This window comes from Oxyura jamaicensis, chromosome 4, assembly GCF_011077185.1.
Source record: "Oxyura jamaicensis isolate SHBP4307 breed ruddy duck chromosome 4, BPBGC_Ojam_1.0, whole genome shotgun sequence".
In the NCBI taxonomy this organism is placed as follows: Eukaryota; Metazoa; Chordata; class Aves; order Anseriformes; family Anatidae; genus Oxyura; species Oxyura jamaicensis.
The window spans coordinates 85,601,310-85,628,562 of NC_048896.1; the positions used below are offsets into that span (position 1 = coordinate 85,601,310).

The 27,253-nt window shown below is 39.6% G+C and overlaps 1 long non-coding RNA gene across 1 annotated transcript in view; it reads left to right on the forward strand.

Annotated features, from left to right (window-relative positions):
• The first annotated feature begins 21,525 nt into the window (after positions 1 to 21,525).
• LOC118166744 overlaps positions 21,526 to 27,253 on the forward strand; it is a 9,727-nt gene continuing 3,999 nt past the window's right edge. The window contains exons 1-2 of the long non-coding RNA XR_004750705.1: positions 21,526 to 21,608; positions 25,864 to 25,937. This is a non-coding gene — a long non-coding RNA (uncharacterized LOC118166744). The remainder of the gene's footprint in view (positions 21,609 to 25,863; positions 25,938 to 27,253) is intronic.

The following is a 27,253-nucleotide window of genomic DNA, read 5'->3' on the forward strand; positions in this document are numbered from 1 at the left end:
AAAAAAATATGATAAAAAATGAAGTCAAGTTAAGAAGATAAGAGAGAAAACTAACGAGGAGTGAGGAATCTTCATGCTATAGTTACCTCAAAAATTTAAGTGAAACCATAATTCCTGATTATGAAAGAAAAGGGGAATGAAATGCATCTCATTTCCATGTTCATAGCTGTGTGTATATATTTTCAAGGATATATCAAGCAAGAGAAAAATATTATAGCAGGTTTCAGGATCACCTTGGAGCATCTGTTTGCATCTTGACCAAGCAAGGGTGCAAACAATGGGTTGTGACTAATGTGAAGGCACAGTCTTATAAACAAAGTCCAGGGTTTGTAGGGACTTCTCCTTCAGGAGAAATGGGTGGTGTTGGTCATCAAACAGGACTTCTAGAATCTTTTTCTTTTTTATCTCTGTAGGTCTTTACCTATAGAGATATTTTACCTACATAATAAAATCTTGTCTTGTATTTTGCCTAGTCTTGTATTTTGTAAGACTGAATATCTTGTGCATGATCTTGTTTTGTAGTAAATCCCATATCAGAGTGGCTTTGAAGACTCTGAAAGTCCATTCCTTTGGGAACTGAGAAGGTATTTGGAAGGGTGCAGGTATTCTTTGAAGTGCCATGCATCCTAAGAATGCTCTGGAAAACCTTTATACAACCCAGGCCAAAGATGGCAGTGCCTGGTTAGAGGGAAGTGTTCCTAGAGAAGACTACTTAGCTTGTGAGTCAGAATTTAGTGAAACTGCTGTGTTTTGAAGAGTTTTCTTTCAAAGAGCCATGAGCAAGTTACTTTATGCTGTTTTACAAGTCAGGCAATCTTACATGTGACCATCAGCATGGACAATAAGCAGAAGAAACTGCAGATACTGAATAACAGGTTTCCCACAGAAATATTATTTTCCACTTTTCTTTTAAAGGGCTTTTCACTGGGGGAAAAGGTACCCATTTCCTTCCTCCATGAAATGGAAGGGTAGGTAAGGCTGTTGTTGCTGAGGTGGTGTCCTCAGCTGGACAAAACCATGGGAGGTGTGAAGGAGGGCACGATATGGTCTCTGCCAGCAGAAGCAGACTGTACTGGGGAAGGTCAGGCTCAGGAGGGGAGGAAGCTGAACATCAATTCAGCTAGGGGGTAGGTGGTAGAGGTCTGATTGAAACTTTGCTAACTGGCAAATCCTGAACTTTCCTAGGAAAGGTCAAGCTAGTTTAGCAGGAAAAAAAAGAGCTGCTTCCAAACCATGACTGGATTTTCTGATTTTCTTTCTTTTCCCCAGCTGGGAATAACTTTGAATTGTCTGGATAAGTTTAAGCTGTTGCAGTGCCAGTGAAATAAGCAGAGTTACCCTGGGCCAAGTTCATGCCTGGCGTGACTACTTGCTGAGCTGCTTTTGCTCCAGGGATAGGTTTTATTCACCCTTCAAGTTACTTTTCTGGACTATAACGAGCTCTTATCTGAGACATCTGAATAAAATAATAATTTTAAATCAAAAATATTAATAAAGTAGATATTTCAGATTCTTCACTTGCAAATAATTCATTGCATTGAATTAGTTTTCTCTAATCAATTAGGAGTCTGCCAGGTGCCAGCAAATGGTGATTTAACAGCAGGAACAATTTTATGTAGAGAGGATGAGAGAGTAGAACCAATTTCTTTAAAATTGCTCCTCCAACCCACAGGGCCCTGGCTGAATTTTTCCCTCCAACAACACAATGGCTTTTGTTCACCAGTCTTCATTTTTGGAACAAAGATATATTATTTTGACTTGGTGGTACTCTCAACATAGTTATTTTTTTTGTTGGTGGAGTGCCATGAGTATTTACCCTTGTGAGCACAATATACAGTCATATGATTTATGTATCTCAAGGACAAAACCAAAATCTGCAGGGACAAATATGAGTGTCTATAGTTTCTACATCTATAGCTGAAGTGTTTTTAACAGGATGATGCAGACCACTTTTACAATCAGCACAGAAATCCAGAATAACAGCATGGTGATCTGAGCCATACTACAGACATATTGCTTTTGCATTTCTTGATAAATGTTGCTCATTAATCATTAATGGATGATTCTCTGATCTAACCCAAATAAGTTCAGTTCTGCCTAGAACTAGCTAATAGAAAACAATAGACACAAACTGGGTCTGAACTGACCCCCCTCTGGCATTTGGATATTGTTACATTCTTCTTTACATTTCTACTGTTACATTCTTCTACCTATACAGAATCCAGTTGAAGGTGATGCCTTTCCATTTGGTGTCTGGTGATGGAGTTAGGGCTGGTCACCTTTACAGTTAAATTTGAAGTCCAAAAACCTTTTCCCAGAGTAAGGATTACTGTTCTGCCTGTTCACCACTTGTAGGCTGCATTTGTGCAGATCAAAAGACAAATGCCCGTACTTTGGCCACTGTCACAGAATGGCCTAGTCAACAGCAAAGCCCATGCAGCTTTCATTGGATTAAAACAACATGTCTCAAATGAACTGAAATAACATTTCACCTCAGGCGAAAGCAAGCATGTGCCATGCAATTGTCATTGCTGCCTTTCTGTATGATTGCAAAAACTTAAACAGCTTACAGTTGTCATGTTTAGTGTCCTAATTACTTCCACATTTCCCTGGAAAAAATAAAATAAAGATCTCAACTATTAATATTTTGCAGAGCTTGAGAATTCTCAGTATCTGCTTCTGCAAACTCTATGCTGGTTTCACTATCTAGTGTACATCTGAGTCCGGGTAGCTGGTTGCCTCAAGCTGCTATAGGGGGAATGGCTAAGATGCAGCCCTCTGAAGTCATCCACACCATACTGAGGACAAATCTATTTCCTTGGACTTCTGTCCATGGGAAACTTCATCAAAATCTCCCAGGGAAAAGGGCTGCATTTCTTTAAGTTGAACCAACTAAGACATTTTTGAAAATACATTATTCTGGCAGCTCTTCTCACACTTAAATAGGTCTACAGGCTAATAACAGTTCTGTATTAGTGCCAAACACATGCTAAATGCTGTAGAAACCCCTGAAACAAAGCCTCTAGACCCAAAGTCTTTGTTTTGCACGTTTCTTTTTAACCATGCCTATGTTTTCTCACTAACTTAACTGAAACAAGTCATGGCTCTGCCTAGGCTGTCCCACTGCTGGTCTGTCTTCATGGAGAAAACCTTTCTCCTTACATCCCATCTGTCGCTCCCTCATTTGATCTCACATCTGCTATCTCTCATCCAACCACTACATGAAGAATCTGGTTCTTAAACAAGATTTTTTATTTTATTTTATTTTATTTTATTTTATTTTTTTGAGAATATTGCCGGGGGCTTGTCAAACATCTATTTTTACTAATTTATTTTTACAAATTGGGTCTAATTTTTTAATTGGGGCTTAGTGAATTAAGTTGTTCAACAGTATTTTGTGTCTGTGTTTGAGATCCCGTGAAAAGCAAAAAAACAGTTCTGTTAAAAATGTGAATAATTCTAAGGTTTGTTAAAATTTCAGCTTTCAATAATTCCTGCTGCAATTAAAATAATTTGTGTGCAATTTACTCCATGAAAATGTTTAAAAGAATGTTTAAAAGATGCTAAAAGAATATACCAAATTAAAATGTACATGTCTTAGGATTCATAATGCATTCAGTCAGTATCTCAAAGGACCTTATAGTCTTACTGTTTTTTAAGTGAGTACATTATGCAGAGCTGCCAGACTTTTGGGCCTTTTCCACCTCAAATATTAAGATTCCCAACAAGCTTATGAAAATTTCTGCAGATAAAATACATCTGAAGAAAATTTGTTTTTAATATTGTCAGCTGGGTATTCTTCCCTATTGCACATTCTCTGGTGCTTTGTCTAGCCTAGCTGTAAAATAAGGCTATACAATAATAATTTAACTGAGAAAATGTGTGTTACTGCTCAGCAATTGTTTTCCTAGTATAATGAGTTGACTCTTTTCCACAGCACCAAGTTTTGCCTGCCAAGTGCAATGAGATAGAATATGCAGATTGAAAGTTATTGCTTCCATAATGACTTGGGAGGGTACTTTGGTAGTAAGGAGTTATGGCCAGCAGAGCATTGTGCCAGTTCAGGGGACTGGTAGTAAGTAACACAGTTTTTCTGTCCAGTGCCATCTTACATTAGATAATGGGTGGAAAATTTCTGTCAACCTGTCCATCACGGGCTGGAGCACAACTCATTGGTTCTAAATATTGGGCAGAATGACACAGGGAACTTATTAGCACTAGCACCAACCTTGCCTGCTGGATAAGCTGTTACATTACACTTGGAAAAATGGGACAAGACTTTTTTCCTTGGGATGACAGGTAGTGGGATGAAGATGAAATCCACTTGTTCCTAGCACACAGCTCAGGGATGCTTTCTCCGCTGTCACAGGCCCTTAATACTGACTTGATTTATTGCCTTGATATGTTACAGTTAACGAGAAAGTGTTGTTTTTTTCTTTAAAGAAAATCCAGGTGAATGTGTTTTGGCTCCCTGGGCAGCCCTCCTAGTTGGGAATAAACTTTCAGGTGGTTTCTCATCCATTTCACGAGTCCCTGTGCTGGTGTAATCCTGGAAATTTTACTCTTACATTCCCAAATTATTATGGAGTAAATGCAAATCAAAATTAATAATTATTTTAATGAATTCTGTCGTTACTGAAAATAAAGTAACTTCATGAAATCTGGATGTGTTTGGTAAAATTGCTCTTAAACTTGTGGAAAATCATGTACCAGGGCAATTCCACTGACTTTGTCTTAACAGGAGCTGATGCTATTTTCAATGACAGCTGGGCAAGATCCCCAATTTTCACACAAACATGAAACAAACTAAAAATATGATGTTTTTTTCAACATGCAAAATGTTCTACTCAGCTTTTCTCAGAAAGATATTTGAGGAAATTTATTTTGAGAAAATTATATTTCTGTGGTGACCTTGTGAGGGACAACTTCAGTTACCAGTGTGCAAACTGCAAATGTGAAGTTCAAGCTGGTTTGTAGTGTTCACAAACAGAATCTGAGAAAATAGATGATACTTCTGATTACTTGAAGCCATAACATGTTAGGAAGAAAATAACAGTAAAAGATTGGAAGTGAAATGGAAACATGTCTGAAAGTGAATTAGAAGAACAGAGAAATGCAGAAGTTCTCTGAAACAAACACTGTGTGTGTGTGTGTTTCTTTGTTTCTTTGTTTTGACTGTTGATTTTAAGCAATATAGTTTGGAAGATAGTAAGAACCACATTTAGTCCTAGGGGCTTTTTTATCTTCTAGGGTTCAGGGCCATCCAAGCAGATCTGCAAAACGTGGTTTGTTCCAAACCTCTGAGTGGTGAAATGCAGCATAGAAGGGTGGCAGAAATTAGGCTGTGACCTACAGGAGAAGTCCTTACTGGCTGCATGGCCAGAAGCACTTTCTGCACCACCAACCACACTGATGGGCAAAGGAATTTTGTTTGCTGCCCAGTTCAGGTTGAAAGTGCTGTACTGGAAGAACAAGGCACTGCTGCCAGAGCAGCCAAGACTGTCCTGAAAATGCACTGGATAGAGTTGTACAGCTATTGGTAAATATGGGCACTTGACGTTTATTCACCTTGCCTTTGAGCCAGACACAGCCCAACCACTTCTTGCTGCTCCTCCTGGAGCCCCAGCAACCTGAGGTGGTGTGCTTTTCCCAAAACACCAGGGAGCAACTGGGGGAAAGCATGTATACTCCTATTTGGTTAGGCACTGAATTTGATCAAAATTCAGCTTTATTTGGGAACAAAACATTAACTCTGTTAGTCTGAGGGATAAAGGGGTTCGCAGTGGAGAAATCAAGTTATTTTCATTTATTTAAACAGTTGTCCATCAAGACATGGGAAAGAAAATGCTATCATCTTTCTTTTTTTTTTTCCCCTAATACCTTTGGGTTAGATGAGATTAAGCATCCTTTCATACCGCACCCTCAGGCAGCACTCTGCAGGGACCTGTCCAAAATCCAGCAGCTGGCACACCAGGGAGGTACCATGGGTGCGTACTTTCCCTGGCTCTCGAAGCAGCTGAGATGTATTAGCCTTGCAGGGTAGTTCTTCTGCTTTGGGGCTGGAAACTTACAGTTTACAACCAGAGCCCAGATCCAGCAGAGCTTTCCCTGCTGTACTCTGGGGGCTGTAAATATGTTTAGATACTGTGAAACCATCCGTGCCTCTGCGCTGTGATGCTTATTTTAAGAAATGTGGTGGACGAAATCTTCAAGGGCACTGGCTTAGACCTACTATTAAAGTCAATAAAAGGAAGGCACAAATTTTCTGTAGTAAATCTAAATATTAACTCAGTGCAAGGGGACTTATGAACAGCTGCATTGCTTGAGTTACAGGTGCTTTGGGTATCACAATTTTGCATTCCTCAGTAGAGCATTTGAATAGTGAAAGTGTCAACCCAAATACATTTCAATTTCCTTGACTTTGAATTTTAATTATTATTATTTTTTAGTCACAAATTGCTTTCTAGAAAAATGTACTCTATTTGGGAAGATTTGAATGGCAAAAAATTAGATGTGGGCTCACAAAATACTCTTTTAATTCCAAAACATAATGTGGAGAGCTGTTACTGTCTGTTTTATTAGTGTTTATGCCTCTGCATACAGAAGTGTGCTGACCATAGAGGGAAGGTTTGGGATCTGGAATCAATACTGAGCACTGAAATAGCTTTTAGATGTTCATCTCCTGCCGTGCATAGTCTAATTTGCAGTTTGTTGAGATCCCATTTGAAATGCTACTGGAGGAGTCCACTTTATCTCAGCAAGAAATCTAGGGAAGTCAGTAGTTGAGAATAATGGATCATCAGGAAGTAAATGTAGGGATAATGCATGCAGGGGAAACTTCAGCTATGAAACTGTTTTGGAGGAGAGCAGGGAAACATCTTTGCTTGATTTTTACTATTAGAAATTAAATTGTCAAACCAGATGTTTGGGTATAACAGTTACATTTGGGTTGTACGGCTGAAGTCCCAGAAGGATGTCATTTATTCATTTGATCTAGCCTACAGAGATAAACATCCCTGCTTGAGCTTTTGGAACAAGTGGTCATTTGGGAGAAATGATCTCTGCAATTTTCCTTCCTCCTTTATAAAACTCCTGCCCTCCCTCCACTCCCCCCCATAAACACACTTTTAAAAAGCAGTAGTCCTAGCAAAAACCATCTCTCATCATAGCGCATGGATTTGTGAACTCTTTTAACGGTATCAGAAAATTTCTTTGCCTGCCTGAAAGAGTTCTCAGATGGCATTACAAATGTATGTAGCAAGTCTTATGTTACCAGCAAGAATCTAGATGCACAAGTGCTTAAACACAAGTTTTAGGAAAAGGCTGTGCAATGATGTAAAGCTCTTGCTGCTTCAGTTTTCCAAAGCACCCAGAACCTTTAGAGACAAAAATGCAACAAAAAGTTGTGGTCATTTGGGTGTTAATTACCTTTGGTGCTTTTGAAAGTTCACACTGAAGTGTTGTGCTAGGAGAAACATTCTCAAGAGACTCATCCCAACCAGAGTTCAGTCTTACATGAGGGGAAGGAAGGACATAAGAGGGTTTTCCTGAAATATTTCCTCCTTTGTTAAATGCAGGGTTCAGCTACCTTTGCCCAGCAGCCCATACCTTATCCATCTTCTTTATTCCTCTGTAAAGACAGGATGTAAGAGCTCTTCCCAACCCTGTAAGGGTACTGGGAAGGTTACAGGCTATGAGGTCTTTGCATACTGTGCAGATTGAGGGTGAATATGAGAAACAGAGGCTCTTTTGGAGCATCTAGCTCTGACACTTCCAGAAATAGCCCCTGGAAAGGACAGTGAGGGCTACCTGTCCCTGCTCCAAGCTTGCAGAGGTGGCAGTGCTTTGCTGCGACCCTCCATGCATTATATTTTTATTCATCTTTTTTTATTTTTTGAAAAACAACCTAAGGAATCAATGCATTATTTGGCTTGTAAGTATTTTTCTGTGCTATTTGCTGAGGTGTTAACCATAATTTCTGTGTTTACATGCCGGGCAACTAGCAGTACTCTTTACTTAAATAACTTCTCCTGACTAGGAGAATTTAAACACTTTGTAAAAGGAATATTGAAACAGCTCTGTTATACACCGCTATTTTAGTACTACCCTGCTTTTTCTAAAGTAATTAAATAGAAACTGAGAAAGCGTTGAATTTTAAAACACATCCATTTGTCTTTAGGCTTTCGAGTAACCTTATTACTGTACCTACTCCAAGTGAACAAATGGAAAATTCTGTTCCTCTCAGCCCACACAGCTAGTTTTAGATTATATATATATATGTATATATATACTATTTTTTTGCCTATCAATACATTAATATGATTTAGATTTTGAGCTAAGAGGGGAAGTCTAGGACTTTTATCTCCTGCACAGAACAATAGGAGGAGAAAAATATATATATTTTTTGATTCTACGGCCAAAAAAAAAAAAAAAAAGAATGGGGAGAATAGATAATTTCAAACTAAAATCTGGATATTTTTGTTAAAGATTGAAAAAATATCTTAGGTCAAATAAAAGTTCGGTTTCCCTCAGTCATTTTTTTTCTTTTATCATGGGGAAAAATTGTTACTACTTTTTAAGAAAGCTATATTTTAGCATTTTGAAGATAAGTTGAGATGGTATTTGAGTGTTTTTTTTTTTGTTTTTTTTTTTTTTTTTTTTCCCGTGATCTGGAAGTAACTAAATTTAATCCAAATATTTGAATAGTTTCATTCCTCTTGACTCAGCATTTCTCAGAGAATGCTGTCTGGGGGAAAGCCTCTCCCAACGCCAAGGTACTGTGAATTCAGTGGGAAAATGCACACATGGGAGCTGCCAGAAAGGACCACATATGGCCCCAGGGTACAGTCAGGGTGCAGAGGTCCCACAGTACAGGGGAACCAGGAGGAAGAAATGAGGACTCAAGGGGACGGCATTATTGAGGTCAGATGGGATCCAGTATTATAGGACAGGATATCCTATGTAATGTGCTTCTTATAATCTTATATAATAAGATATTATACATAATTTAATATAACAATTATAATAACAGGACAGTTCCTATAATAATAGATATAGTAATAATAGGATAATTCCTATAACATACAATATTCTATAATATAAGCTATCAGGTATCAGGATATTTCCACCCTAGGGAATACAAAGCTGTGCACTTCAGGCTAAAAAAATTATTATTTCCAGGCCTCTAGTAGCTTTGTCATCATCTGTCTTTTTTTGCTGCCACTACTGGGATTTATAAGGAGTATGGAGGAGTGAAGGAGGGAGAGCAACATCTGAATCAGCTCAGGCACAGCAGTGTGATCCAGCCAGCAAGAGTGAAGCTAAAGGTCACCCATACCTGCCTACCAGCTGCATATGCAACTGTGCAGAGTTTCACCTATGTGAGTCATTTGCTCTTTCAACCTTCAAAACAAGCAAAGGAAAATCTTGAAAAGAGCCATCAGCTTGGCCAAACTAGTTTCTCAAGTGAGGGAAACATTCTTCCTAAACGGACAAAAGAATTAAAAAGGATAAGTTTTTATGAAGTGAAGAAGAGGAGGGAGGAAAGAGAAAAATGGTCAGCTGAGCACACAAGTATATTATCTGTATTTTGTCCGAATAGCCACCATTGTGTAGCAGACCCCTCTTTTTGTTATTTGCCAGCCTGTGGGGTGAAAGCCCAGCAGTGGCTGTACACTCAGCAAGAGATGGCATTTCAGCTGGAAGAGGTTTCCACTCTGAGTCATGAACTAGGTCACCACCTAATGAAGTCTCAAATAGACTTCCTCCCCACTGCAGAATCGTTTAAAGATGAGAGAGGAAAGTGCAAGCATGAAAACCCATTATAATATATAGCTGCACTAAGCCTTTGAGTAATGGAAAGTACATGCTGTATCTTGCTAATGTCCAGTTCCAGCTTGGGGTCCACAGCAGCTCCTCGCAACATTTGCTACAGCAGAATCTCTCAGCAACAGAAAATACACTGTGGCAACACTGTAGCTATGTCAAATGACATCCACTCTCTCACAGCTGTAGGGCTAAACACGGTTGCAGGACAAAAAGAGGGGCTCTGGCTCAATGCATTGCTAGAAGAGGTCTATTTTTGTGGCTCCTAAAGCATCCTTTTATACTCGGACTGATACAAGCCTCAAGTGAGACAAGCTCTTTCCCTTTGTTGAAGAGTATTTACCATGAGGTGTAATTTATGCCAGTGAGCCAAAATAATTGAATCTCAAACCCTGTACTCTTTTGTTTAGTACTCAGATCTCAGCTAGTGGCATGAGGTTTACACATCTTGTCCCCCAAATTGCTCTCAGGCTCAGGGTCAATGTCCATCAGGAAGACCTTTAGGGAAGTCCCATCCACTGCTTATGTGCCTGAATAGTCTTGGCAGCTCTTCATGTGGTTTGGGTGCTTTAGTACAACAGCAGGAGAGGCCAGATGGGCCATTTGTGGGCTGCATGCAATGCTCTTAATGTGTACTGGAAATGGGAATATTGGATGAGCTGCATAAGATAGATGTAGGCATACTTTCTATTAAGTGTGTAGTCAGTCTTTGTAAGTATGGTATACACTGTTCATATTTCTAGCCATTAAATTCATCAGTACAATGAATGCAGTTTAGATGGGTAATGAAAAGTCCTCTATTTTACCTTAAACTGCCACATAATTTTACCTGTCAACAATCTGCAGTACAGAAGGTTATTTCTGAAATTCCTGGCTCTAGAACTTACCGAGCTACTTATGAAAATGTACTTAACTGCCAGTGAGTCAGCATTCACAGGTCTGAAACTCATTTCCAGGAATTATGTGGTTTACAAGACTTGACTTCCAAACCTGGCAACTGACACAGCAAGAGAAAGCACAAAAACTCAAATGCAAATCCCAAATACCTTTCAAATGTAAACCATGGTAAGAAAACTGTCAGTTTCTTGAGACATATCTGCACCTGTCATTTAAAATTAGAGGGCAGTGGAGAAATAATCCACTTCAATCATTTTGTCTTTGGGGATGTGGTTTCTTCACTGATGTCAAGTCCACAGATCCTTCTGAAGTAGGAAGCGTTCTTTAAATTTAACAGTCGTAATGAAGACCATTCCTACTCTTTTGGACCCATAAAATGTGGAATGAAAGCATTTGGTATATTACCAGCATCATAACAACTGACAGTATCTGCTTCTGGCAGTGCTATGTGAGCTGAGAAGAGGTAACAGGCTGCTGGCAGCAGAAGTTTCAGTATTATTATTTAACGTTGATTTTCCAGTGGATTCCAGGAACACTTTGGCCAGGCCCATTTCCAAAGATGAGTTCCAAATAATACAAGTGCTTTTCAGGTAGAAATGATAAAATGTTCAAGTCCTATTTAGGGAATGAGGCAAATAATTTATTTAGAGAGTTAACACAAGGAAAGTGACCCTTCCCAGGTGCCCCACAGCCACTAAGTGGGATTCACTGGTAACAATCTTTTAGGGAGAAGAATCTGTGCTCCTGGCAGTGCTTTCAGAAGCTGACTATGTGCTTGGAAATAAGTTGCTGTCTGTCTCATTTCCTTAATTCCTTAATTTCCTGGCTCTGCATCTTTTCAGAGATATATTTCTTCTTTTCATTAAGGATGGTATGGTAAAGGGAGGTACTTCTGGGATCCAAAGCAGTAGCAGAGCTACTCAGCATGAAGGTGAGACCCCATGGGTGGAAGGGGGGTCCATACTCCAGAATGAAAAATGAGTCAAGGCAGTGCCTTGTGGCTGCAGTTTGCTGGAGTGAGGCAGAGAATCCACCCCTTGCACAAGAGCCTTGGATAACTAAATGATACTGTTCCCCTTACTGTGGGTTATGTTTAATCGGAGTGAGGCACATGAAGGAAAAGAACCACCCAAATTTATGTTGGGTCTTGTAAAATTTTTTTTGAATAGTGCCTTTCAGGATTTTTATTGTCCATCTGAAAACTATCTTGCTGTAGAAGCTACCATCCTTTTTTGCTCTGCTTGGTAAATGCTTCTGAAGAATACAAAAATATTATAGAAAGCTTTATTAGAGGGAACATTGAGTTTTCCTCTTGCTCATGGAAAAAAGTAGTTACATGGCAACTTCCCAGTGTCAAGTAATCTGCAATATCTTGCATTGCTATTGGTCCATTTTGGGGCCTGGTTATGTCATGAAAAATATTGGCCTTATCTTGTGAGAGCAGATGATGGCCTCAGGCTCATTAGAACAGGTCAAGTCATTATTATGGTCATCTAAAAAGTTTAGCAGATTTTGCTTAATAATGTGGTAGATTAGGCTTGTAGTGTGAGGAGTTATTTTCCAAGGTTGATGTTAAGATATCAGACAGAGGAATATTTTCTGTGCTCTAGTGGTAGTATCCCCCTAGGACTTTTTAAAAATTTATTTATTTATTTATTTTTTCTCCAAGTTGCAATACCCCAAGATAAACATTTAAGTTCCATCTGGAAGCCAACAAGCGATATAACTAGATTTCTCTCCAACAGATGTAATCCTGTTCAAGTTTGTATGGATGAAGAAGAAATCTTTGTGTACAATTTAGTTTATTCTCAAAACAGCAAAGGTATTTATTTACAATAACAACATCCTAACCAAGGTAAAATGAGTTTAGAAATATTCATTGGCACTACAGTGTGGTAATAGCATGGCACCATCAGAAGTCTGACAGCATTCTTCAGTTGTTGTTTTTTTAGAATGTGAACATCATAATGTAAAGGGTGGGCTGCTTAGCAGTAAAATAGAATGAAAAAACACCTGTACAAAACAAACAAACAAACAAAATGAAACAAAACAAAACAACAAAAAAAAACACCAACCAAGCAACCAACCAAAAACCTCAGAAGAATTATTATCTTTTTAATTAATATTGTACTGGAAACATGCCAAAATATGTAAGCAAAATAGTCTACTTCTGTATATGAGCATGTAAATATATACACATAAATAACCTGTGACCTTTATTGCATATAAAACAATAATGTTCTTGGAGTCCTAAATAACCCAATGATAATCAGTGAAAAAGCAGCTTGCTAGATTAGGTTCCTGTGCATATAAAGAGTTGGATGAAAGCTTGATATTTCAATAAGCATTAAATATATAGTTGATAGAGCACTTAAAGAAGGCAGCTGTAAATTATTTCTTATCATGGCCTCAATAGACCACTTACATTTTATCTGGAGAAGAGAATTTCAGTGGTTGCCATAGATGTGACTGTTTAAATTCAAAGAAGAAAACATTTTAACCGGGACACCTTTTCATCTGCTTTTGTTTTGATGAGGGTAATTTATGCTCTTATTAAATCATCTATTAGTAATCAGGTGAGAAAAGACAGGAGGGTAAGCACATTAGAAATTAAAGTTGAAAGCGTTAAGAAAGGTTCCCATATTGTTTTGCAGGCTGCAGAATCTGGCTCTAACGTTGCAGCAAAACCAAGGAGAGACTCACCTCTACAAAATCAGAAGGTCCATCTGATTTCACCGGGCTCCATATGGGCAGCCACTGAGCCACATACCTTCAGTCCTGGAAGGATTCTCTCCCAGACATGCAGAAAAAGGTGGAAATCTGAAGTGAGAGCTGCTCAGACATGGGCAAGCTCTGGAATGAGTGAAGATCATATCACCACAACCTTACTCCTGGGCTGGCAGGGGAGATATAATTTCAGTGCTTGCTTGTTATTCCTATTTGTTTCAGAAATGTTGCTCTAACATATTTACCTATCTGCTCATTTCAAAGGTCCCCACTATATGAGAAAATGATCAAATAATAGTCTTAGAAGATACATGGTGCCCCTTTACTTTAGTTTAATTGCATTTCAAAATTAGATATTTTGGTGTAGTTTGGCCTTTGTTTCCAATGTGTCTATCTAACGCATTAATAACTTCCTATGGTGAAGCAGCAGCTTCACTAATGATGGAACACATGTGATATCAATTTAACACCCTGCCCCACTGCCCCCGTACCCACCCCCAGGAGGGTTTCTTTGGCTTTTAGAAATAAAATTTATATAAAAATATAATTTTTTATATATTTCAACAATCTTTAGGGCTGCTTGTCTCTATACAATCTATTGGGGCTTACTGTTACAGCAAATCATCTGAATTTGTCTTGTACTGGGGGTGACAGGTATCAACCAGATACTTATTCCCACCCCAGACAGTTACTGAAGAATCTGCACAAAAGTTACAACATCTCAAAGAGCCAACTTTGCTATTAAAACTATGGCAAAGCTTCACTGACTGGACTTGCTATGGGGCGTGAGACCCTGCAAAAGCCACTGTGATGATAAAATATAATTACATATGTATATATATAAAGCTTTCAAAAATCCCAACTAATATTGTTTAATGTGGCTATCCCAATTCTCTCGCACAAATGCTATAATTCCATTTCTAATTATTTATATTCAGTGTGGTTCTTAAGAGAGCAGTGAGCAACATGCCATTTTGGAACTGCTGTTACCGAGGGCATACACAGTTTAATTATTAAAACAAAGCTGTTGCGTAGCATGCTCTAAGTGCCACTGCTACTTAGAAACTGATGTGATTTGCATTTCTTTTAATAAATTAGGTATTTAATTACATTATAAATGTAACCTTTAATTGAAGTACCTTCTCCCTGTGGGCATAACTCCATAATAATTTGCACAAGCTACCAAGAAGTGGGTGCATGCTGCTGCAGAAATGGAAACCTCACTAATAAGCACTTAAACATCATTCTTGAGGATTTTTGCAACTTAATGGACTTTCCCCCAGGATATCTCTTTGGAGGGTTTGTTCTGCTGTATTGTGTTGCCTTTTGCTTATCATCTACTTTTGGCCATTTGTTTGTTTGCACCTTTCTCCTTGATAGCTTTTATTTTGCATGCATGGATGCCCAATGCTATCTCCATGGTATGTAGAGGTGGAGGCAAGTCCTTGTCCTTGGATATTTCATAGCAATTATGTTACTATATTGTTCTAAACATATTTAACTGCCTAAACACAGATTAAAATTTTAATATCTATAGTGTTACTGAACTATTAAGTGAGTTCAGATATATCAGTTTTCTATGAGTAGTAACTCACGGACCAAATATAAAAGAGCAGTTCCTTGCTGAGGATGCCAAGTAAAACTTCATCAAATGCTGAAGTCCTATGTCGGTCTGACTGCTAAAGATTTAACAGCTTTGAAGATATTTATTTACCTTAGCCTCTTGACTAGATCTAGTCTAAGCTGTTATTTTCTGTTTGTCTAAAATTTGTTGTAAATTCAGTAAGGAATTTCATTTTTTGTTTTCGTCTGTAAGTTACTTCAAACTGTTTGTGACCAATTTAACTCACAAAGAAACTGAGTCAATGAATTCAAATAATACCTGCCCATATTTCTTATGTTTAGAGAATGTTGTGAAGTTGGTGAAAACAGAATACAAATCAATATATTTAACCAATAGTAGTGTTCGATTGCAGGTCATCAAAAAGTGTTAGGAAGGATTAGATAACAAAAATAATAACTTGTGCTGTGCAGCTGAAGAGGAGCTGCTCAGCTTCTTGCACTGACTGACATTTTCAAAGCTATCCTTGGATTTGACTTCTGCATTTGCTGCCAGCTCTCCTCTTGGCGTCCATATGAAAACCTGAACAACCAAGCCATGCTCATGACAGTTGTAAGTTTTGAGGTGATCTCCAGATCATCAGTGCAATTCAATTGCTAAAGCAATGATGGGGGTGTGAAAGAGAGGAAAAAGACATTAAGAATTTGTTCAGACAGCTTGAAAGAGTCTCTCACTCCCAAATAATACAGGAATTTCAATACCACATTAGAAGCTGGAGTCTGCCTAGTATAGTAACTTACCCCTGTCAACAGACAGTACCAGACACCAGAAGCATCTCCCAGGAAATAAAAGAACAACAAAAAAGACATTTTTGGATAGCTTACAGTTCAGTTTCTTCCCATCTCCCATAGAAATTTCTACATTTCAGATTCTTATTTAAACTCTTTCTTAATTTCTTGTGTGTCCTTTGTGTTTTTGTGTAATTAATTTAGGATTTTTCTGTCTGTGGACAGATTAATTGTATTTGTTTCTCTAAAGAATGACAGCTCCTTTTCACATATAGCTGAGAATGCAACGCCATTTATTTTTCTTTCTATAAATTGTGTTGCTAAATACCTTGTTCATCTTGTTAGCAGAGTAAATGAAGAAGCATGAAAACATCATTTCTGGAGGAGAAACAGCATGAAACCAATCTGGCTGCAACATGTATGTTTGTAAACACTGGACCACATTCTCAACTGCATAACTTCATTGACTTTAATAAGGATCTGGTCTACTGGTTTTCTCTCAAATAAATATTAATGTGCACTTCGTTCTGCCTCAAAATGGATCTCATTGTTATCAAATGCAGAAAAGACAGCTGAAGCAAGGCTTTCTGGATAAGACTTCTCCTAATGGAGGCCATGGTATTTTCACAAGTTTTTTCCACTGCCTCCATACCCACCTCCAGGAGGGTCTCTTTGGCTTTTAGAAATAAGCTGGTGGTTGTGGGAGGGTGAGAGGAGAGGCAGGGCAGTGCTAAGGGCACAGAGGTGAGCAGTAGGGGATGTTGAGAGCAGGGACATAGGTGTACGGAATAAAATGTGTACATGGGCAGGGAAAGAGAGGCAGCTGATTTAACATGAGGAATCTCACTTCTCCACCTTCCCAGGGACATGGCATTGTCAAAGGCCAGCTCTGTTGTGAGTAAAGAGATGGTTTGGGGTACTCATTCTGAGCCTGCTAGCATGTATTTTGCACTTTTAGTGTCATCAGGAATCACATCTGTAGCTTCACTGAGAAGACAATGAAAAACAAGAGGGGAACATGAGGATTTGCATAACCTTTTTGGTCAGGTTATCTTATTGTAGCTGAGAACTTAGCATTAATGAGGACGAGTATTGTACAATAGCCTTGGGGTGACCAGTAGCAGACTTGCCACCACAAGGCTTAGCATGGTAGGGTCCTGCTCATTCTTTATCTGCTACTACCAACTAATTAAACTTGTTCAGATAATCACAGTGAAGTTGGACGAGTAGCAAAAGATTTGCTTTTTGAATATACCTGTTTAGAATTTGCTGATTCTCAAGATGTTTGTGGTGGCTTTTTCTTGGGTATCCCAATGGCCATTCAGTGCTATGCAAATTTCTCATTTCTTCCCCTCTGCCTCCTTACTCCAACCCACCCCACCCCACCCGTCAGCATTGTAGGTGCTGTACATCTTTTGATAGTAAGGAACAGTATATCTCTGGCTATACAAATTAAGTTTTCTGAACCACTAAAGAGTGGCATTACAGAATTCAGCACAGCTCTGGGGTTATGTGTAACATGAATTTGGAAGATAGATGTGAGCAGAAATGTAGGAAGCTCCTGAACAATACTGCTGGGAAAAATAAGTGGTCTGTACAACATCTGTAATGGGAAAGGAGAAACTATCACCTAAAGCTGGCTGTGGAAATTTTGGGGATGATCATGATGCTTCAGGCTGGATATCCTCTCCTACCTGATCTCTGCTTACAGCAAGTGGCAGGGGTGCCAGGTGTTTTATGCAGGGGGGCAAAAAGCTAAATCATGCTCTCCATAACTCCCTATGGCTTTGCTCCATGTGCCTTTGCTACATGACATATGGCTTTATTATGAGAGTCACCTTCAACTTTGGAAGTTTCTTTTCTCTGCTTGGGACTTGTTTCACTTCGTCCTGCCATCTGTATCTGTGACAGTTTGAAATTGTGTTTGTCTGGAGTGTGTTCATGGTTTGATGGGGAAAAAACTCAGAGCTGAGGATGGCCAAGACATTTTTTTAGTAAAAGCCAAAGATAACATTCATACAGGAGAGACCAGTGATTGCTTTGTAGAGCAAGTGTTACAGTGGTTTCCTCATGATAATATATTTTTTTTTTTCCAAAAAAATAAGAATCTTCAAAGTTGCATGATTTGTATTACACCTGATTTCAGTAAAGACTAATTGAATACACTGTGCCTTTCATAAGCAGTTTTGATTGATGTCTCTGTTCTCCAATTTAATCCAAATGAAAAAAGGCATTTACTTGTGCTAATTAATTTATTTGTGTAAATTAGCATCTATTGACTCATCATTCTGTATTGCACTGAAATTTGAGGTGTGCTGGGAATAAGGTGTGGTTTAGCCTGCCAACAAAATAAAAGTATTTGGGGGCTGTAGGTTAGTAAAATACACTTAAATACAGTTAAGAAATAGAAAATGCTGACTTTGGGCTGCTGGTTAGAGGAAAGCCCCTGTTTTTCATCCTGTGATGTGGCTCAACTGTGTTTGTGGTGCTGGCTTTTTACAGCTATTTATACTCATATACAGATTTATAGTTTACAGATATAACACTGCGTTTGAAAAAAAGCAATCTCCATTGTTCCAGAAGTGATGGCATAAGACACTGAAGGTGGGGAAGTTGTTGACAAAGTGTCACAAATAAGAACTAGAGGAAAAACAGCTCTACCTGGAGCAAGGTTTCACCAAAAGCCATGAGATGGAAGTGGCTTTTGGTTGCCCTTGAGGATCTGCCAGAGCAGAGCAGCAGGGCAGCAACTTCTCCTTGACTTGAGGGGATCAGAAGAAGGACCACAAAGATGCAGTTTGGATGTCCTACCTGGAGAAACATTTTTGTTGTGACTGCTTCTGGTCAGAGGAGCTTTCCCAAGTGCCCAATACCTGGGAAGACCATTTGAACATGGCCAAGACAAAATGCTTGAGGTGGGTATGAGAAAGGGGAGCTTTCCAGGAACATCATCAGCTCACTGTCTTTCCTCTATCCTTCTGTTGGCCATGAAGAGGCTCAGTTCTGACCATTTCTGATTTTTGCCTCAGTCCTTCTGTTTCTCACCCTAGAAACACATCCTCCATGCTGAGCTGACTGGTCCTGCAAAGGAGACAGCTTGGAGGGTGTAGTGGGTTTACGTGGCAAGGTTTTGGTAGCAGGGGGCCATAGCGGTGGCTGTTGTGAGAAGGATCTAGAAGCTGCCCCATGTTCGGTAAGGGCCCCACTGCTGACCAGAGATGAGCCAAGAAGTGATGTTGTTTTGCGCCTCTGTGAGAGCAGATTTAAGACAGGGAAAAAAATGCTGCGCCACACAGCAGCTGGGAGAGCAAGAGGAGTGAGGAACAGCCTTGCAGATGCCAAGGTCAGTGAAGAAGGAGGGGGAGAGGTGCTCCAGGCGCCGGAGCAGAAGTCCCCTGTGGCTTGTGGTGAGGACCATGGTGAAGCAGGATGTCCCCCTGCAGCCCATGGAGTACCACGGTGGAGCAGGGTTCCACGCTGCAGCCCATGGAGGAGACCACGGTGGAGCAGGTGAACCTGCACCAATGGAGACTGCAGCCTGTGGAAGACCCCTGCCGGAGCAGATTCTGGGCCAGAGCTGCAGCCCGTGGAGAGGAGACCACGCAGGAGCAGCTGACCTGGCAGGAGCTGCTGCCCGTGGGGGACCCAGGTTGGAGCAGTGTGCTCCTGAGGGATGGACCCCATGGTACGGACCCATATCTGGAGCAGTTCTTGAAGAGCTGCTGCCTGTGGGAAGCCCATGCTGGATCAGTTCAGCAAGGACTGCATCCCATGGGAGGGACCCCACAGCACAGGGGACGAGAGTGACCGAAAAGGAGCGGTGGAGAAGAAGCGCTATAGACTGACCATAACCCCCATACCCCCGTTCCCCTGCACCACTCGGGGGAGGAGGTGGACAAGGATGGATGGGGGTGAAGGTGCTTTTGGTTTCTTTCCTTCGTTTCTCACTTCTCTAGCTTGTGGGCAATAAATGGGCAATAAATCTTACTATCTCCCTATGCTGAGTCTGTTTTGCCCATCACAATAATTACTGTGCTATCTTCTCATCCTTATCTCAACCCTTGAGCCCCTTTCATCATATTTTCTCCCTGTTCCTCTTTGAGGAGGGGGAGTGAGAGAATGGTTGTGGTGGAGCTCGGCCGCCCACCCAAGTAAAACCACCACAGACTGCTGCAAGACCTTTTCTTCACAACTGTTTTTTTCTGCCTCTCTCAGGTACCAAGTGATAGGCAAATAAAGGGTTCTTGCAAGACTGGCCAACACAGACATGGATCTTGTGCAGTTGACAAGAGGGAAAAAATAATCACTTAAAAAACAATTAGTCACTGCTCTTAGTTTCCATGGCTTCAAAGGTGAACTTTTTCCTTTTTTTCTTCTTCTGATGAACCTCAGAGCCTCAGCTCAATCCTGGGGGGATTTGTTTGGTCATTCTTGACATTTTTTTCCTGCACGTATACTGGGTCTGGCTGGGATGTTAACTTTCCCTGCAGCAGCCCATACAGTGCTGCGCTCTGCACTTGTAGCTAGAACAGCAGTGGTATCACACCGGTGTTGTGTCTGCTGCTGAGCAGTGCTGGCACAACACCAGGAATCCCTCTAACCCTCCTAGGGGGTGGGCAAAAAAGTGAGAAAGAAACATCACCAGGGCAGCTGACCTAAACCAACCAAAGGGATATTCCATACCATATGATGTCACACTCAACAATAAAACGTGGAAAAAGGAAGAAGAGGGGAGGGGTGGGCTCTCGTTGCGAAAACATCTGTCCTCCTCCCAAACACTGGCTATGTGTGTTGAGGCCCTGCTTCCTGCTTCAAGGACGTGGTCAAGCATTGCTCGTTGGTGGGAAGTAGAGAGTAATTTCTTTCCTCTGCACTTCCACATAGCCTTTACTTGTTTTGTTTTGTTATTCCCTTTCTCCCTCCCTCTTCCCTTTCCCTTTTTTCCCTTTAGTTGAATTGTTCAATTAATAATAATATTTCCTTAATATTTTTTTTTCTCTTTAATTAAATTATCCTTATCTCAACCCATGAATTGTTCTTTCCTTTACTTCTTCCCCTGCTCATCTGAGGAGGGGGAGTGAGAGAGCGGTTGTGGTGTTCAGCTGCCTAGCATAGTAAAACCACCACAACATGCCTTGGTTGTAAGTCAAGATAACCCACCCTGCCCTTGGCAGGTGCCTGCAGTGCTCAGATGGAGGCTGCAGTTGGGTGCCAGGACAGGCAGCTTGCCCACTGGTGGCACATTACACTGGGCAGCATCTGGCAGAGATTTTCAGAGCTGCTGTGAGAAAGGCTGTATGTAATTGTGTCTGCATCTCCCTGGGGAATTTTTGGAGCTAGGGAAGGAGAAGGATTAAGTAACTTTGAACCATAAGACTGTGAAATATATTTTTTTTTTAATGGTGGATGTGGTGCTTTTGGTTCATTTCCATGGGGTTTTGTGCCATCTCAAACCAGACCTTGTTACAATAATTATTTTCCATAATGGAAATGGACTGATTTTGTAAGCATCCTATCCACTGAAACATGAGCACCAAATTCTGTTTACTAGGCTGTACTGTACACTTCCAGCAAGTATATTTTGTGGTTGAAGAATGAGAAAGATTTAGGGTAGATGGAAAAGATGAAGGTGCAAATATGAAGGAAAGTAAGGATCACAGAAGCGCCAGTGGTGGAGACTTGCCCGTGGTGGGTGGGTTATGTAGGTTATTGCCTCCTGCATTGCAAGTCTTCTGGCATGGGAAACACTACTGGAAAAGACAAATGGTGATGAGGATGGCAGCCTTGAGAAGAACAGAAAACACTCAAATGTGGGTGGATGACAAGAAGACTGTCTCTCCTTTCCCACCTTGACCATGTAGGATACTGAGAGGAAGGTGAAAGTGAATACTGACATAAGCCCACAAAACCATGCCAGGTGTATGATAGACTTTAAAACCAACTGTTTACAACAAAGCCAAACACTGTGAACTAAATGATGCTTACTCGTGTCTTCTGTTCTGGGAAGGCTTTCAAGCTGGGTGGGAAGTGAGCTAGAAAATTGCCAGGCAAGGACAAAGTACAGGTGTGCCGACACACACTTTAGTGCTGTACCATGCAAAGAACTTGACAGAGGCTCAAACACACATACAGGACGTGCCATATTTCACCAGCTACTATGATAAGTTGTGCTCTGCACAAGCACTTACTGACAGGTAGCATATACTGGTTTCCTCCCACTGCAGCTGAGAAGACCTAATGTATTTGTGGCAGGATCTTGAAGCAAATTTCCTTCTCTGGCTCTTCTTCTTGCATTAACTACCAAGTATAGGGGAACCTTTTGCCCTTTCTGACATAGGATTCTTGATTTGTAGTTTCAGTTCATAGAAAAACTGCTAAAAAGTACACTGGGGAGGTGGATTTTCACATTTGGAGAGGGCACTTCTCTTCATCAGATGGTCTGGTAAAGTAGAGCATCATAGTTTGGGTGAGTCTGAAAAGATTCTCACTTAGGAATGAGAGACAGAAGCTTTTGTTTCCAAATTGCTTTATATTTTGCAGAGTTGCTTCCATTTGTGAGGCTTTAAAATTAAATGAAATTTAAATGGTGGCATTTTGTGTTTATTTTATCCAAATGTTTAGATTTTTAGGCAGTGGTGTGTTAGGCCCAGAATTAAACATCTTAATTATTTGTTACTAAAGGAAATCCCCCTTAGAAATAAAGTAATAATTCCATCTGTCTTTAAAATTTCCACTCTGCCTTTAATCATATTTCTTGTAATACTTCCCCTCTTTCCCCCAAAAGTGCAAGTTATCAGATTTCTTTCAATTTCTGCACTAGAAAAATTGACAAAAACATCATGTTTGGATGCACTTGTGGCAGGGAAATAAATCAGCAAGTTACTATCTCTAGAAATGAATTCATGCAAGGTTATCTTATGAATCCAGCTCGCAGAATTTCAAACTATGTAAGCAGGAGTCACAGCATTTCAACCTACCATGTTTCTGGGAACCTCTCTTTTTCCTTGCACTCTGCAAAGTGAGTGAATGCACTGCTATTTATGTAGCAATTTAGAGGTTTGCGTGACTATTGATTAGCTAACTTCAGAAATCTCTTCAAAGAGGTAAAACATGCTATCGAGATGTGACATGCATCATGTTTAGAATTTGCCTGGTTTCTGAAATCACCATATCTGTTCCAATGTTTAGTTAATTCCTAAGACTTTTGTATAAATTCCCCAGAGGAAACGTTTATGGAACTCACAATTGTACAAATAGATCATGTTTTCTGTCCTTAGAAGCAGACTTTGACATACCAGCTTTGTAACTCGAAGGCTTGATTGTTATTTAACTTTAATTGCTTTTATGGTCATGTAGGCTTTGTTTTATCCTTCTGCATGAAACTAAATTCATTTTATTGCTGTATTGAATGGTATGGGTACAAAGGACACTTCAACTACAGCTTCTGATTTTTCCCACTCGAAGATTTTTCATGTGATGGAAAACAAGTACATTTCCAGAACATAAACTAGATGCCTGGGAAGCAAATACTGAAAACATAGGGGACTATTCTGCATATGTTCAAGCCATTTGGGGACTGAATGAATCAGCTGATAGCCACTGTGGGATTTTTTTTTAAGGCTTTCTGCTCATGCACTACCAATTCAACAGGAGTTGCTAGTGATGTTTGAAAAGGTGAGAATGATTATCCATATGTTGGTAGCTACTCACACAAGTATGAACCACAAACATTTTTATCATAGAACACATACTTCCAGTTTAAAATTACCCACAGCATATTTATGAACTTTAGATCTATTAGAATTTACTAAATCTATATACGAAAGCAGCATGGTGTCCTAATAAAAATATTTTTTATCTGACTTGAAAATACTATAGAAGGGCATGCTTATACTTAAGTCTGATTAGATCTTCTCACTGGAGGAGATATAGTTTTTCATTGTGGTAGCCAACACTGTAAGACTATGTACATGATATTAGGTGTGAAAGGTTGGTTTGGAAAAATAAATATCTAGTAAATTTTTCCCATTAGTCAAGGTGGACTGTTTTTGTCAACCTGGAAATATTAGGAACTAAATTACTACAACAACAGAGCCTCATTTTACTTACAGAGGTGGCTGGGAAACAGTTGGATCATGAATTACTGTGGAGAACTTAATCTGCTAAAGCAGGAGTTTTTATTGCTGTCTTCCCAAAAGAGGGATCAGTATCATCAGTGGTCTTTTGGAGTCTGCTATTAAATAACACACAATAAACAAGTCATTAAGCTGTTCAAGCTAATATCAGTGCTTAGCTACAGCAGATTTTCTTTTTATCATAAAGTCACTATAGCTTCACTATAGGCAAAAGAAATCTGGGCTCTGAACTTGCATTCTTTCTACAATTTTACTTATCTTGTGCATTTTCTAGTTCTTGTCAATTGAGATATGGCATTGGACATCCAGTGAAGATCTGGTGGGTTGAACAGCTCAGATACATTAACTTTCCACAAAGCTTCAAACATTTCTTTCTAGCTTTGTTGAAGGTGTGATCCTCTTGGCTTCTTGGCTGGATTTTTTATTTTTATTTTTAAGCACAGAAGCTAAAGCTGTTGCTAAATCTTCTCTGACAAAGAAAAATGTCAGATGACAATAAGTGATCTTTACAACTCTAAAGTGCAAGAACAGTGAAAAAGTAAATGAATGCTTTTTAGATACAAAATATGTTTGCATAGCTGTAAAAATCTGGCAAGCAGATGGAAACACATTGAACTTCAATAGGAAATCAGATCTGCAAAACCACTGTTTGTTACCAGGTTGCTATTGAAGAGCCCGGTTACGATGACTGATAGGAGTCCCTGTGATGAACCCCTTCCTCTGGCTGGCAAGCAGTTGCTCCCATGAAGAGTTGCAATGATTTCAGCATGCTGGCTTTCTCCCCAGTGCAAGGCAAGCACAAAGGCTGGTCCAAATCTTTAGTTATAAAACAATATGTTGATCATCAGTATTTGTTCTGAGGACTGGAAAATGATAAGATTAAGATTTTATCCATAATTGCATGCATGTCGTTAACCCATGGTGAATGAAGGCTAATGTGACTGGGCTTAACTCAGTACTGAGCTCCGCTGAGTTGTGCTGGTTTAGCACAAGCTAAAAACATGCATATGAAAAGCTACCATGGCCCAACTGAAACACAGAAATTCTTTAAGTTTCGGTAACTTGTAAGTCTGAAGCTGGAAAGAGACTTTTATGGGAAAATTCTGTCTCCACAAAGTGGGGGAATTTCAGGAGAGGAAGCACAGAGCCTGGTACAATTAATAGCTTCTGACTGAAAAGCCAAGCATGTCAGGGATGCAAAAATATGTCTAGAAACCTTGAAAAATCCTTCTGGGAGTTGTTGGGAAGAACAGGAGAAAGTCTAAGTAGTTCTGAGACATCACAATATGGAGCAATGCTACTTTCTTGGTGCCTGAGACACACAACACTGTCTGAAAAAACTTGTATCTTGTGTGTTGTCACTGAAGGGCAGAGCACAGCTCAGCTCAGCTCATTGCTGCAGGCTTCATAGGCCATGAAAGTTTTCAAGGACTGGTAGCTTGCTTAGTCAATCTTACAGAAGAAATGAAAAGCGCTCTTTTTATTAGCCTAGCTAAAGTTAGGCTCTGACTTTGTTTCAAGTCAGTGTTTTTCCTACACTCAGGTATTTTTGAATTCCTTTCACAAATCCTTGTGTGAAAGGTAACAGAGAGGAAAAAAATCCATCCATGTTGATGGTCTTATGCAAGAGTGCCTCATGTCCTCCCCTTCTGTGAGAGTTTGTGCTTCTGCAGGGAAATATTTCAAGCATGAAGACAGAGAAACTATAAACCACTTGTATAAGAGACAAAATATTTTAAAACCTCTAAGTGCCACATAGGCCTTGGAGACAGTTATTATGCAGTGAATTCCTGAAAATCTTTTGGAGGAGGGTCAATGAGAACATCTATAGAAAACAAACATGTTGGTCTGAGATGCAGCGGATCTTTTCACAACCCTGTATTTTGACATTTCCTCTAGGTTGTGTTTTTCTTTGTCTCTTGATTCCTAGGAAGATATCTGGGGACCTGTGCTTTCACTGCTTTGCAGACAATGACACTGGCACAATTCCACAAAACACCTAACGTACAGTTTCCATGGGCAAATGTAGAGCAAGGGATAGGAGCAGAAGGGAGGAGGATATTGATTAATAAAGTGGTGTTGTGCATTTCTGGGAAGAGCCTGGGACTCTTGTACTAGGAGCCCAAAGCTAGACTTGGAGTTCTAGAGCTGGCCTCATTGATGCCACATAGACAGCAATGACAAATTGCTGTTGCAACTTTAAGTCTGTAACGTGATGCAAACCCTAATGTCATAAATTAAGTAAATAAATAAATGAAGTGCATATTTTAAATGTGTTTTGTTTGTTTGTTTGTTTGTTTGTTTGTTTTTAAGAGAATATAAACATAAATAAGCCATGGCTCTTTATAAGGAAGTAAATAATGTGGCTTCTCATACTGGCTTCTATAGTTTTTGCCACAATAGCTTTATTTCACAAAGAGCAACGTAATCCGTGATTAAAAATGACTTAAAAGTGGAGATTATAATAAAAATAGTTTAGGATTTGTAGTTATCAATTAAAATGCAGCAAATTAAACACTGAAGTAGGAAAACCAACGATGGATGAGGAAGAAAGATAGATTTGCATCTTTAGCTTTATTGCTGATATGACAGCATAGTCTTAATTCCTTAAATTCAGACATACATGAAATTGAGATAAAAATAGATTTTTTACTGCCTTTGAATCATGGAAATATATTGCACTTACACTTCTTTGTTAAGATTTTTCCACCAAGGGATAATGCAACCATTAACAATTGCAGTCGCCTGCCTTTGTAAGCAAACTGCTGTTCTGCTTAAGGACTGGACCACTGCTTATGGGGTGTCAGCTGAATGCTTCACTTGAGTGTAGTAGAAGTGAAGATACGTCCTAGAGTTGGCACTCATTTATTGTCCCTAGATCCTGCTAATGATAGAAAATCTCACCAATCTTTTTCTGTCAAACATGTCAAATTCAGATGCCTTAAACTCGGCTTATAATTCCAAAGTTATAAACTCTGCAACTGCAGGAAAGAATCAGCTGCATAAATATCATACCCACAGCTGATAGTGTTGATTGATGATGGGATTGTCTTGGGATCCAGCTGTCCCTATTAAATAAAGAATATGGGCTGACAAAGTGCATACTAATTTAAACTTTCCAGAAAGTCATCCTGTGCACTGTGAGGGAAATTCACTGTGCTAGAATAGGTCTGCAAAATCTCTACCTACCTACAATACTCCTGTGTCTAGCACATCACCAGTCTTTTGTATTGCAGCATATACTTCTTTACTTTACTTTACTTTACTTTACTTTACTTTACTTTACTTTACTTTACTTTACTTTACTTTACTTTACTTTA